The sequence below is a fragment of the Notolabrus celidotus genome, chromosome 7, assembly GCF_009762535.1.
Source record: "Notolabrus celidotus isolate fNotCel1 chromosome 7, fNotCel1.pri, whole genome shotgun sequence".
Lineage (NCBI taxonomy): Eukaryota > Metazoa > Chordata > Actinopteri > Labriformes > Labridae > Notolabrus > Notolabrus celidotus.
Window position 1 is genome coordinate 6,602,513 of NC_048278.1, and position 15,543 is coordinate 6,618,055.

The following is a 15,543-nucleotide window of genomic DNA, read 5'->3' on the forward strand; positions in this document are numbered from 1 at the left end:
AACAGAGAGCTGGTGTTTGCTTTTAAATAAGGCATCTGGGCAAAATAACCCATTATAATATAGCCAGAGTGATATGACACATGTAGAGAAGAGTATCACCCAATCATTTTGGTGATTCATCCTAAAGTACGATTTTCCGCTTCAGGTCGCATGTCTTAACGATAATACAACAAGTTTGACATTGTCATGTACAAAATTGAAAGCAGAAGTTGAAATATTCACATTTTTTAAATGCTGTAAAAAAATAATGCCATGCGTAAAATACAGTAAAAAAATAGGACAGTGTAAGAATAAAAGTGTCATTATAACTTTGATTGGTTGGTTTGCTTGGCTTGTAAAACACTTGTATATGTTAAACTGATATTCAATTATGCAGTCCCTGTTTTTTCGTGTGAAAGTAAATACAACAACGCTGTGTGCTGCTCACAAGCTGAATATCAGTGCACCTGCACGACCGCTGACCACACCTTGATTACAACACGAAACCAGACGACTCCATGAGTCACTGCAGCTGGGAAACGACATGCTGACAGAGCAGCTACTCACGCTATTTACAGATAAATAGATACAATCAAGTGTTGTGTTCGTCTCAGGTTTTTTTTTTTTTGTCTTTCTTGTGCATAGGATGTGTCGTGAGAAGGGAGGAACATAAAGAGAAACAAGGAAAGAGCTAATGCAACACTAGATAAATCTGTCCATGCCATTTAAAGCCTTTATCAAGAGTAACCTTTTTAAAATGATACTCACAGTTTCTGCTGTCAAACTGGATTTTGAAAACATTTTTTTTTGATGCAAAAAGCAGGAGAGGCTGCAAACTAACATGATTTAAAACATCTATCCATCTACTTACTGCTTTGTAGATTTATTGTTAAATATTTCAGTTGTCAAATCTACTGTTTTAGTTTAGTTTATTAGTTTATTTGACAGGGACCATGCTCGACAACTGCTGAGCCTGAGTTAGCCAAAGAAGCTGATTTACATATGTGGTCCCTGGGCAGGAAGATCTTATAGCACACAATGCGAACAACAACTAACGAACAATAGAAAACTTCTCAACAGTAAGTCACATTTAAACATATATCTATAAGACTGATGCGCAAAGGTTAAATCAGTTATCACATGACTGGTTTGTCTTGAGCCATGATTCCAGTTTGGTTTTTAAAACACTGAAGCTTGTGCAGTCTCTGATATCTGCATATTCTCTGTAAACTCTTCACATTTACCTTTTATTGCATTTCACCCTTCCATTCACTGTGTTCTTTTCATATTGTATATTGTTTGTTTTATCAAGTGCTTTTTTTCCCTTCTTCATATTGTGTTTTTATCATTGTTACATTTGTAAAGTGACCTTGCGTGTCCTGAAAGGCGCCCAGAAATAAAAAAACATTATTATTATTATTATTATTAACTGGACCAGACTTGACTTGAATGAACACTGATGCTTCTATTTGTGACCTATAAAAGCAAACAAGATAAGAGCAACATGATAGTTTAGGTCTATATATTTATACATGTGTCTGTAACATACACAGCAAGATATGTGTAAGACAAATTGAGTTAAAGCTTGAACTACTTTTTGAAACACATTTTACTCTCATAGGATGTTACGACTTATTATGAAAAAGAGAATAGTAGGACATCTTTGATCTGAAAACACTATTACTTAAATACAAGACAAGATTGGTGAAGAAACAAGAGTTAGAGTTTTGGCCACAGGGGGCGCCAAACCATCGCAAACTACAAGTTTCTCATAGGAGCTTTAAATTCAATAACATATTTGTAGGAGCCACGATTTTTTTAAATCCAAATTGACTTGTTCAAATTGAGTGCTTTATTCCACCAGCAGTCCAAACACCCAACCAAAATATTCAGCATACTGATATAGTAAAGATTTTTATGAGGATTTTATTTATTTAAATGGCTTGTGATACATTTTAGAGTCAATACACAATTAAATGAAAGGAAAAGCTCTTTAGCTCTACAGGAAACCAACCTGTCCTTTCACATGGGAATGTCTCAACCTAAACCAGCAAGCAAAAACAACAGAAAGCAGATTCCACCCAAGTATCTGGGGTTCAGGGAAGTCACACACTCTAGGCACAGCTGACCTTGCGATTCACTTCTCTTGTTATCACTAATGGACTGATAGCGTAGGTGTCTAATCACCACCCTGATATCTTCCTCATCATGGTTCACTCTTATATTTATTTATCTGTATGTTTTTTTCAGGAAAAAAGGTCAGACAAAGAAGAGTTAATTTACTTCCCTCCACTTTAAGGCACTGTTAAATGTTAAACAGTAACACAGCATGTCTGTCTCCCTCAGTGTGCTGCACACTCAGCCTCCATTGCAGCCTCAGATAGGTCAAGCGATATACATTGTGCCTTGGGCTAAATGTCACGGCTCTTCCTATGCGGCCATTGTGACAGGCATCATCTGTGCCTCTTAGAGTGAAAGAGACAGGGTCGGAGGGGGGACAAGGCCACTGCTGGTTTTATATGCCATTAAATTTTTCAGAGTGAATGTGTTGACTGACAGCCTTCTCTCTGAAACGGCCTCGGGCATAATCAACATTCCTGGCTTTTTAAGCGTTGGGGACATTCATTAGACTATTTATTTAATGGGACAGTGCCTTCATAACTTCCAACCCTCCAGAATGTTACTTTCCCCCTGCATGTCTTGTCTTGTTTTGGATTCCTCAGATATACTGGGAGAGTGGACACAGAGGCAGCAGGGGCAATGAATAGGAGTATTGTTTTGAGTACAACAGCTTCTTTATTTTGAAAATGAGCCAGGAATTAAGAGTAGGATTCATGTGGGCTCTTTCTGACTCTATCAAAGACACCTGCAGCACTGATTCAATATTTAGATTCTGGCACACTTCTGTTTTATGTGGAAGCATCTCTCTCTTACTTACACACATGAAGTGGTCCTTAATTCGCTGTCTCTGTCATGTGTCACATTATTTATTCACAGCCTGATAAACCCCAAACATGTTTCCTCATCGACGTTAGGCAGGGGTCAGTAAGATATTGACCATCAGACTGTATCCTGTTGTACACCAGCGAAGAGACCGTTAATCTCACTGTAAGCTTGATTCTATCTTTGACTCCAAGGACAAGGCGCACTGATATAAGGTCTCTGCTTAACAATACTGGCCTGTTTGGCTCTCACTGGTCTTCTGCCTTCTTCCCCACAGGAAATGGCCCCATTGTCCTTGGGAGAGGAAGTGGCCTGCAGCAGACCACTGGCTCACTGGACTGATTGAGGCTGGGGTAAATTATTAATCATCACTTACAAATGGAAGACACGCAGCCACACTGTATAGTGTCTGCTGAGGAATGTTTTGGAACAATTGACAGTAGAGCTGCAGTCGACCACCTGTATGAAGATACACATCTATTTCTTATTTAAAACATGTTTTAGTAGCTTCAGCATTATCTGCAGTCAGGAGAACTAGGCTATGATGATTGCAGCCAAACACAAAAACTGATCAAAACTTATTGTTTCATTAAAGGATTCACTAAAGGGTCTGGATTTCCTAAATACACGGAGAGGCTCATAATAAACACCCTTCACTTACTCACCTCTGTTAAATGGAATAGGCCCGGTGTTCATGTCTGCAGAAAGGTAAGTTTGGAAACATCAAGCACACTGAGCCACCATTAAGGTCCTGACTTGGAGAACTGAAATAACAATTGTGTATACAAATGCCGATGTACAAATCCCGTGCTATATTTCAAAATATTAATTTTACCTTTAAGATAAGATAAGATAAGATAAGATAAGATATTACTTCATTGATCCCCGTGGGGAAATTCGGTTGTTGCAACAACCCAGACATAAGTACAATCAAGAATAAGTTTCAATTATTTATTAATTAATTTCAATTATTCAATTTTATTTTAACTTTTATTTTATGTAAAGCGACTTTGAGTACCAGGAAAAGCTCTATATAAATCCTATTAATTATTATTATTATTATTATTATTATTATTATTATTATTATTATTGTTATTATTATTATTATTATTATTATTATTATTATTATTATTGTTATTATTGTCATTGTTATTGTAAATGTAGTTAAATAAAATAAGTAAAAATAAAAATAGATAAATTAAGATAGGATACAAATTAATATATATACAAATGTTACAAATGGTTTAAATAGTAGTAATTACAGACATTAAAAATGATTCAGTAGTGACAGGTTGACATGGTGTGATTATGGTTTGGTTATGATAGAATTTATTTAACTGAGCAATTCACTATATAATAAAAGTCTGAAATGTTTGCTGAAAAAAAAGCAAGAAAAAATTACCTGATTTTTTTTGTTAAACTTTTTGTCACTGTATTAAAAATATATATTTGATTGTTAACACATTATGGAGCAAAAGCCCTTCAATTCTATTTTCATTGTTTGACCACTAGAGGGAAACAGACACTCAAGCAATTAGTTTTGGCTCAACGTGCAACACTGAGGGCATTTATAAAAGACAGATCAGATTTGAGTGAGGGTCTGTGTGTGGAGTTTGCACAGTGTGTCTTTGCACATTCTCACACCAGCTTGGATGATGGCTCTCATGGTTAAAATAGCTCTTCTTCTGGTCTAGTCACATGAGTGTCCTGGGTAGTTAAAACGAATCAGATAAAGTAAGAGAGGCAGCCGAAAATAACTGCAGATATTCTTGTAAGAGCACACATAACAATCGGAAAGATACAGCATACATTGCATCTGATAAATAACAGCTTTGTTTATTTATTGGCATTGCAAACCTTCTTTTGTGCATCTTCTTTAGTACTGAAAGTGTGTCACCTGTTGGTCACACACTCTCTGTGCAGGCTTCATCAACCAAAAATATCACCAGAGAGAGTGATGTGATTTCTCTGGCTTAAAATACTTTGCATGTGACCAGTTGCTGCTATAGGGCCTTGCTTAATTCCAAACAAGTCCACCAACCTCTCATATGTGGGAGCCTACATAAAGCAGTTAAAGACTGTGGAACAGTGGACATTACAGCCTTCATTTTATTATTATATCTTAGACTCCTGAGTGATTATGAGACATTAAGGTCATATTGTGGTTGACTATACATTATTTACTTTCAATAAAATGTGCTGTATTTTGGGTCTAGGGTTAGAGGAAAAAAATGCACTTCTTTTAAAAAAAACTACATATCCCATGATGCCTTGCTGCAAAGATGACCAAATGGAACACGGATCCGACCAGGCGTTGTGACAGCTGAGCACCAACTTTTCTGCTGAGGGAAACTTCACCGCCGCCGACAACCTTCCACAGACACGAATGACACAGATATGTAAGTGAAATATTTTCTGCTCTTTATTATTTTTCCTATTTCTTCAAAGCCTGTTCATTTTTTCACCTGTCGCTTCGGTGTTAGTTCCTCGAACTGTCCAAGCTTGGTGAGGGGATTTTTCCATAACGCTGCAGGGTGTGGGATTCCTCCTGAGTGGAAGTGTTGATTCGAGGAAACCTTGTTTAACATTTGAACTATTTTTAACAATACTTAAATATCATTTTAATGTTTTGTGACTACTAACTCAGTCATAAATAAAATAAAATAGTTTTGAGTTATAACAAATATGTGCTTTGCAACTTGTATTTGTTGCCAAGTTAGCCAATATCCCCCTTTCATTGTTTCTGCAGGATGTTTTCACTAATATGGTGCTAGCAGCAATGACTCAAGAATAATACTGAAAATAGTTAGTCAGTCTGCAAGGTTGTATTTATTTTGGATAACTCCCTAATTTGTATGGTGGCCCTGAAAGACAAATACATTTACAAAAGATGAAACACTTTTACAAAGTTGGAGAAAAATGTACATTTTTGGAAAACAAATGTACATTTAAGAAAACAACATTACAAAATCAAAACACTTTCACCAAGGCCAAAACAAAATTTACAAAATCAAAAAACACTTACAAGCGGTGAGACAATTTTACAAACAGTGGAACACTTTTACCATTTCTGAAACAAATTTACATTCATTTTTAACGGAAAGGGAATGTACCAAATACAGGAAGTGATCCGGGAGTGATCGTGTCAGGGGTCGTTTAGTTTGTTTGGATGGAAATGAAAATTTGTTTTGGGCCTTGGTAAAAGTGTTTTGCTAATGTAATTTTGTTTTATAAAACGTAAAAATGTTTTCCAACATGTAAAATTGTCTCCAACTTTGTAAAAGTGTTTCATCTTTTGTAAATTTGTTTTTTCCTTCAGGGCCACCGTACATTTGACATAAAAACACTTTTTCAGAGTAATCATACAGAGTAAGAATCAAAACCCTTTATTAGGAGAAGTAAAATAAGTCATCCTGGAGGTGTTAAACTAGGAGTAAAAATGTCTTCTGTATGCATACATCCAGTTTTACATCATAAACAGCAGACTCACAAAAGGTGCTCCCTCTGTACACACAGAAACTGGTTGGAGATGAATGGCACCCTTGTGTGCAAACCTAATTCTTCTCTATGCGTTGAACAAAGCAAATGGAGAATGAGATTAATCTGGCATCACTCATCCAGAATGGAAAACGCTGCTAACCCTAATACTGACAAAGATCATGTTGAGATATTAGATTCTGAATATGAAGTCAGAAGCACATGATGACTCTCTCTGTGCTGCAGCCAGAGGGGAGGAATACATGAATCACTATTCCTCATCTCCGGGGCTCTCCTCTTTGTTTTTGTCGTTAGAACTTTTCACTTAGAATGAAAAATAACGTCAAGTTGATATGTGAGAGTAACATTTAAAAACATTTATGTCAAAATAACAAAGATAGGCACTGAAACAAGCACTATATTTTTGATGACATGATGCATCAAGTACTTTGTGTAGCACAGAGTTATACCAGCTGTCTACCATTTGCATCATGCTTGTTCCATTTCACACTTTAACTATGTTATTGTTTAGACTGAGTCTGATATTAGACTTTATTTTTCTGAGGAAAAGTTCAAACACAGTATACGTTAGCCTTAAAAAAGCACAACAGTTTGTTATGCTATTATAGGGCTAATTTCTTCTGATCACGGGAAACAAATTGAGCTCATAAAGACTCCAAAGTCCTGTCATAAATATGGGGAAAGTATTTTACTTTGATTTGGACTCCCTTTTGTTTTTACTGTCCCTTCACCTTTTCATGGCACATGCAGACTTTTGAGTCCAGCCCAGATTTCATTAGCTTGACTAGTTTTAACTTCACACTTCCTTTGTTTGGTTTGATTGTGCTTGATTCCTTTTTTATGAGGTTTTTCTGGTAAAGGACAGTATTGCATTTCCCATTTTTTCCCCCCAGTTCTCTATATTTCTCTTAAAGATTCAACCGAAAATGAAGCATTGTCCCACAGTCTCATAAGGAATAATGTTCTGTCATGTTCATCCAGATCAAGAGTTTGCAGGGTGTACACAGAGGGTTCAGATTTAGCTCAAAGAGTTCAGAATAGTTGAGTAATTTAAGCTCCTTATTTTCCAGACTACGTCTTGTGTGATGTAATTGAATATTTGAGCTACTTCCTGTGATATCATGGCTGTATCGGGTTACATGTTGGATAACCAAGGAGGTGGCAGTCTCTCAGCTATTTTAGAACAAGGGAAAGATCCGTGAGAAACTACAATGCCCTTTTTTGGAAGACAAGCAAGTCTTAAATAAGACTCCATGAAACATGCCAAGCTCTCTGTCATTTGTTGTGGAAGCCAGCGTAGGATAAAGTTGTTATTGTTTAAAGCATTAGGAGAGAAGTTGGTAGTAATAGTGTCCATCAATCTTTCTCAGTCTGCTTTTGTTTTGTGTTATCATTTAACTGTTAGACGTTTTAAAACCCAGGCATTACATTAAGACAGCTTAGCGTAGACAACGGCCTCTGTGTGCTGAGTGTTACACACCATGCTGTGTTTCTATAAGTGAGCATCTGTACATTATTTCTTCTAAGCTAAGCTCAGGGTGCTGTGAGGAAACTGTGACCAACTCAAGGTGCATATGTGCAAAATAAATAAGCTCAAAATATTGTATTACTCTCTCTATAGAAAAATAATATGCATATATTTACAAATAGAAAAAATATTAACCTGAATGATCTGTCTAATGTGTCCTCTGGATGAAAATAGTACAACTTTGCTCGGTCTGAGATACCTAGTAATTAACCAATCACTGATTACTGTCTGTAAATCAGTGACTAGTGCTGCTGGGAAACAGACTTTGCATTGTTGCTTGCTGTGATAAAGGCTGAACTATAGGTCTAAATATAATTTGGGTAATACAGCAGAGACCAGAGCCTGGCTGATGCAAATGACTGAGTCCATGAGGAAGAGGGAAATCCTGACCTGCAGCTGTGCTGCAATAATCATGACACTGAGTTCCGCCTGACAGGCCTGCATCGAGCTCCTCTTTCAACTTCTGTCTGTCCGTCTGTTGTGTCCCAGCCTCCCACCAGCACGCCTTCTCATATACCTCACCTCCTCCTCCTCCTCTTTCATTTCTCCTTCAGCCCCGCCTCACTGTTGCTCTCTCTCTCTCTGACAGGACACTCTCAGCACAGGACAGAAGCCGGTCGGTAAAGCAGCACTAGGAGCACAGATCATTTCATTTAATGGACACACACCAAAGGAAACACAAAGATACTCACAGAAAACACCTTTAAGGAAACCTCCACTGCAGCACAGTAAGTCTGGACCAGGTTTTTAATTACTTTAATGGTTTTCTGGCTCTCTCTGTGTTATTAGCATGTAGCATGCTGTCTCTGTGTTTGTAGCTGTACTCAGTGTTGTTCAGCATTGATCCAGCACAGAAGCTTTTACCTCTTTATTTTGAATTCTCTTTATAGCACTTAAAACCTGTTATCAGTCAAATTCAGACAACTGTGCACTAAAACATTTTGTCAAATTTTCATTTATAGGGACAAATTATTGTGGATTAACATTGTGGAAACCTGAGTGTCAAGTTTACAATGATTGATAAATCTATAAATGACAAACTGATGGTAAAAGATTGTTTCCCCAATGCCTGCAGTTCAAACTGAAGTTTCATGTACTGTAGGAATGTTTCTTTTAGATTCGGAGCATTACGTAGTCAAAGTTCTCAATAGCTCTACTGTAGCTGTTAACCACTGTTATGATCATACTTATGTAGCCTCGCTGTTTGGAGGACAGTCTGTCAATGACGTCTTGTAAATCTGGTTTCTATTGAGCTCAACTGTGAGAGAAGATGGGTTGGGTTACTTCTCAGCTGAAAACAGAGTGATGGACTTAAAGCTTTCCCACCATCTCATTGCATCTGGATATTTCAGCTCAGCCAGGCCAGATTTGGAAATGAGTCACAAAGTTGTAGCATAATATGACGACTTGTTGTAAATGGTAAAAATGTTGAATTTACCAATTTGAGCTCCACCAACAGGACAGTTAGCCCACAATGCCAGCAAAGGAAGTTGGGTAGGTAGGGAATGGATTTCCTGGAAGGAGGAAGAGAAGATTTGCAAAATCAAGGGGGTCAAAAAGATTAGTGTGGGATTGACTGAGTCACAGAAATATTAGACTTTGCCTCAGGCTTGGGTCTTTTTGCTTTTTCACCATCTGTCCTGAGGCGTTTTCATTTCTGGTTTTGACTGAGTGTGACTGTCTCTGAACTGTTACAGGTGTCAACAGGAAAGAGACATCCCTGTCTGTTGTGGTTTTATACTCAGCTGTTTAATCACATGTGTCTGTGTGATGATGGTTGAACATGTTGACCTCATGCTGTAACTGTCAGCATCATTACAGACGTTTTAAGAGTTAAACCATGAAGAAGTTTTTTTATGTTTCCCTCATGTTGAAGTTGATTAATTACACGCTGAGGCTTGTAGGTAAAGAACAGATATAAATAGAGAAACAGATGTGATTCAGGTTAAGTACTGTACATATGATGATATGATCTGTAATAATGATGATATAATTGTCTCACACTGTAACATTAAGGCCTGTGTTTCAGTGACTCACAGACTCTTAGTGGTGTACTGTATGCTGCAACATAATGACTAAAAGAACAGCTGAGCTACAGTAAAGTCAGTACAGCTTAGTTAATGATATGTGTGGTTTGGTGTCTTAAGTTACGTATTCAATAGGCCTACTTGGTTGTAGTTTGAGAGCTAAGTGGGACCAAGAGTTTGGAGGTAAAGTCTCCAATGTTCAGACAGCAAGGTGTAGTTTAGAGTTGTGGTCGACCCATATCACTCTGACAAGAGGTGATGCTGCTGCCGAAGATTAGCCCGATAGATACATAACGCTGATAATCCATTGTTGTTGTTGTTCTTGTTGTTGTTTTGCATTTGTTATCTGAGCCAGTAACATGCATTAGATTGATTTTTAATTAATTGATGAAACAGAAAGAGACCTTGTGTTGTGTTATAGATTTCAGAACATGATTGAAAAGTTTGGAAACACCTTCTCATTCAAGGGTTTGTATTTATTTTAATTATTGTAAACACTGTAGATTAATACCAAAGACATCAAAACTATGAAAGAACATATATGTAGAATTATTGAGTGAACAACAAAGTGTTAAACAAAGCAGAACATGTTTTATATTTTAGATTCTGTAAAGTAGCCCCCTTTTTCCTTCATGACAGCTTTGCACACTCTTGGTATTCTCTCAGTCTGCTTCATGAAGTGGTCTCCTGGAATGGTTTCTAATTAACATGAGCCTTGTCAAGAGTTCATTTGTAGAATGACTTGCCTTCTTAATGTGTTTGAGACCATCAGTTGTGTTGTTCAGAGGTAGGGTTAGCACACAATTTGACTACTGTTGTAATCCAGATTATGGCAAAACTAGATTATTTCATAGTTTTGATGTCTTCAGTATTAATCTACAATGTTGAAAATAATTAAAATAAATAAAAACCATTGAATGAGAAGGTGTGTCAAACCTTTTGACTGGTAGTGTATGTCAGAAGCAGTATTAGACTTTGTTATCCTGTACATCATACCCTGGTATAGATCAAAGAGACTAGCCAGTAACTGTTTTAGATTTGATATGATGTCATTTAGGGTTAGGAAAAATGTGTTATCACTTACTTGGACGTTATCTTTGCTCACCTGCAGCCGCACTTGTTTGTTTATTTTTTATGAGCCTCGTGTTCCCGGGCATGGGCCCATTATTTAAATGCCATTAGTTGGTCTATCTCTAGTTAAAAGGCATACATTTTTTCTTGAGCTGGATTCAAAAAGACCACATTGCTTTAAGTCTGCTGTCCCTGTGTGAGTTAATCTGTTGTTTTAGCAACACAGTAGTCTTATTTAAGTCTAAATCCTGATCACGGTCTGACAGGGGACATTAGGGCTTTTTACAGCACTGCATATTTGAACAATAAGTCCACCTTGTTTCCTCTTGATCTGTCAGTGACATTTCCTTTTAAAAGGGTCATGTCAGTCAGTAGTCTAGATTTCACGTGCACACTACTCCAGTCTGTAACTGGACTAACTCTTGTGTCTTCTTCCTGCTCAAACCACGCAGACCTGCAGCCGGGTGATTGAGGTGGAACGCCTTAAGCTGAAGTTGTTCATGTCCTGAAGCAGCTTTAAAGGTCTGCATGTTGAGTGAGCACAGCAGCTTGCCCTTTAGAGAGTGACTAACTGGTATTTGGGTTTTTGTGCCCACTTTCTTACACGTGGAGATGTTGTCCAGATTTAGCTCTCACAGTTGTCAGAGTGACATTCTTGTTCACTTAAGCGTCCCCTGGACACCAACCTGTAGTTTGGTTCCCATGCTCTCTTTGCTGCAGTGTTTTTAATTTATCTCCAGGTTGTGACACAAACTTGTACTCTCGACACTCTACACTTAACTCCATCTGTTTTCCTAGAACTGTAATGTGAAGGTTTTTAACATGGATCCCATTATTTGTGACGTTTCAGAAAAACATGTATGTCTTTCAGCTTCTGAAGTGTGAGGCTTTGTTGCTGTTCTTACAGCGTACATGTCTATGAGTTTAGCATCGGTTTTCAGGAACATGCCAGAAAATGGGATGGATATTTTTACTTCATAGACAGGATTATAACTTACAAAGTTAAGAAAACATGATCAAATACAATCCTTAGGTATTGATGTAGTGTTTCCAATCATCCTCTTGGTTTTCATCTAAGCTACCTCTCCTTCATCACTCTGTCTCTCAGGCCTGCACATCTCTCTGTGATGTGGTCAGTGTCAATATTGGTTCTGTATCAGGCATCATACCCCGTCTTTAATTATGATGTGGGCTCTGTGTTAGGATCGAAGATGTGTGAAGAGTTAAACATATTTCAAACAACTTTTATGCGTCTATGACTTCAGTACTGAAATATATTTATATAGTACATGATGTCATTTGTGTGTTTAAAGCTGGGGTTGGTAATCAGATTTAGATTCACTTTTTGTTGGTTAAAATGATCTTTATGTCCTGATGGCAATCAACACATAATGTGTTCTTGAAAAAGAGCAAAAAAAGCTGCTATCTACAGCCGGAGTAAACCTGGGAAAACACCAACCAATCCCTGCTATCAGGAGCCAAATTATGAAACCAATCAAATCCGTCCTGCCGTTCTGCCCGCCTCCTGCAAAGCGTACATTTCATGTTTGTTTGTGTTTATAACTTTCACTATGAGAATGTTTTGGTGTTTTCTTACGCTGATTGAGACATGAGTTGACGTAGTGCAAAACACAAACAATGTGCTGAGGACCGGTTTGGAATCAGTCACCATCATATGGTTGCGAATCAGCGGCTCTGGTGCATGTGAGGGGGGGCATCGTTTTGGAAGAGCTCCGAGGGGAGGGGGGGAGGGGTTAGACGGACATTTATATTTTTTTGCGTTACCCTTTTTCCTTGAACCTCTTTTTTTTGAGAGGCTCAAGGAAAAAGGGTAAAGCAAAAAATATAAATGTTTGCTTTTCATCTTTTCAATACAGTCACAAATCACACAGCTGTGGTAACAAATCTCTTTAAAATGTTCATTTACTAAACCCACAGACTTGATTGTATTCAGTTTCAAAGAGCGTATACTGCGATTACAATGGATTCCCGACTAAACTAAAACTGCACAACAAAATCTTGGATATCAAGACCATCAAAAAAGGCACAATCAGACAGGTCGCACAAAGAACTCAGCTGAAGCTTTTTTAATACAACTAATCCCAGTACGGTTTCCAGTCGGTGCCCTAAATGTTTAAACTAAGCTACGTTTGGTCTGAACGTTCAGTGTGATCGTTTAGTTCTGTGTGACCTAAGCAGCAGGATATGACATTGGTGTCTAACACAGATACACAGCATGCGTCTCTTGTTAAACATTATATTGCAGTTAGATTGGTCTGTAAATGTCTTGTGATGCAGAGAGTGTGTGTGCACAAACAGAAGACAGTTATACTGTGGATTGTTTGTTGACTTAATGATGCACTCAGATCGTGACCTGATGCACGTACAACAAACTGAGGAGGACAAACTGCGGCGTCATCTTGCACTCCTCTAAATGGAACTACTAATGTAGTTTCATTTTCTTTCTTTTTTTGTCATTGTTGTATTTATTGAGTTTTCCATACAGACAAAGACCAAATACAACAAAGATAACAGAAATAATAAGATACAACTGGCTTCCAGTCACAGGACAGCCAAGGGAAAACGAATATTGCAAAAACAAACATCAAAAACACAATAATAAATACAAATAGTACTGACAATAAAAATAATGACAATAACAATAATAAAGAAGAGAAATATATAAATAAATAATATAAAGATAAGTTAAAAATTCTACCAGATCACAAAGCCATACCCCTTTTCATGCATCAAGCGGCATAGTTAATCGATCCACATAAGAAATAAAAGGCTGCCATACTCGATCAAACTTCTCGGTTGATCCTTGTAGTTGTTTACCTTCTCTTTTCTATTTTGAGAAAATGCATGACCTCACAAATCCACCTGCTGAAAGTTAGAGGACAGTCACTCTTCCAATTCAAAAGAATGAGACGCCTTGAGAGAAGGGCTGAGTAGGCTATGCGACTCAACTGCACTTCAGTCAGAGTGAGTTCCCCTGACAGCTCCTCAAAAAGACCCAGAAGATGTAGTTCCATTTTCAACGCAGTCATTTGTATTTGTATAAATCATGGCATTTCTTTTAATAACTTGACCAACTTTATCTTTGATTGATTATGTTAAGTCTTGCAGTATTGTACTTTGATTTCCATGTTTTCAAGTTTGTTATGAACAGCACAGCAGAGCAGAATGTATCAAACATTTCTACATAATGCAGAGCCTCTGACCCTGGTCTGTAAAACTCTTTAAAAGGCTGCACTTATCCAGACCATGTGTACATTATCCCTCAGCATGAAGTGAAGGTCTGTATGTGATGTGTTGCAAGCTACAATTAAGCAGGTTTATCTGCACATCAAGGGTTTAAAGCACAACGCTAATGCCTTTATTACTTTACTGTTACTCTTACATCACTTCTTGCACATTTTTAAGAACTTAAAATATTCAAAGGCTGTCTTATTTTCTATTCAGTGTTGTTGTTATGATCATGTTACAGTATTAACCTTTTGAGAGTAGCTGTAAGCTGTCCTGATGTTATGAAAGTGGGCTTGTGCTGCTTGCTCTTTTGGATCTTGATGGGGCAACAGAGAGTACGTTTGTTTTCCATTTAATGTCTTATACACTCCTTCTAATTATTTTGCATCATGCAGCAGCTCTCCTGTTATGATGTGAAATAATACGATTGTGGAATCGGCTAATAGAAATGTCAGATGACATAATAAATAAGAAGGTATTTGTTTGGAGCAAAATACATAACTCTCCATGGACAAAAGAGCTTTCCTTGATTTTTGAGGAGGTGGACATGTTGTATATCTACAGGAATGATCTGTGCTGTATTGTTAACTCTGGAAGATAAGCTCTTGTTGTAATATGAAGTCAAATGGTTTGAAAATGTTCTGTCCAAACCAAAACTAGGGACATATGTGCAGATCAAGCTTAATTTCATCCCTGATTTATATGTAACGTCTCGTTTAACTAGGAGCCAAAGATCTTTGATGGCACAGTTAAGATCTGGTCATCTCCCTCTGGCTATTGAGGTTGGTCGATTCAAAAACATCCCAGAAGAAAACAGACTCTGAGTTGTGTGATTTGAATGAAGTGGAAACAGAGTCCCATTTTCTTTTGTACTGTACAAATTATTATGACCTCAGAGAGATATTGTTTCAACAAATTGGCTTTAAAAATCCTGAAATATTGTGGTGGACAGATGTGCAAAAACTAAATTGTTTGTTTAACTTTGACGTGTTTATACTTGCTAATTTTGTATCAAAAGCCTGGAGAAGAAGAGAAGATAGTCTTTTTAAGTAGCGTGCATTTTTATTTTTATTATTTTCTTTTATTCTGTTATAATATATATATTTTCTCCCTCAGTTTCCTTACAAGGAATGATCGTGCTGTGCACTCTGACCCTGGACTGTACGAATTTATGGTGTCTCGTAAGCCCATGCGGGTTGGGCATGACACAATAAGAAAATCCAAACTTCAAACTTCAAACTATGATCT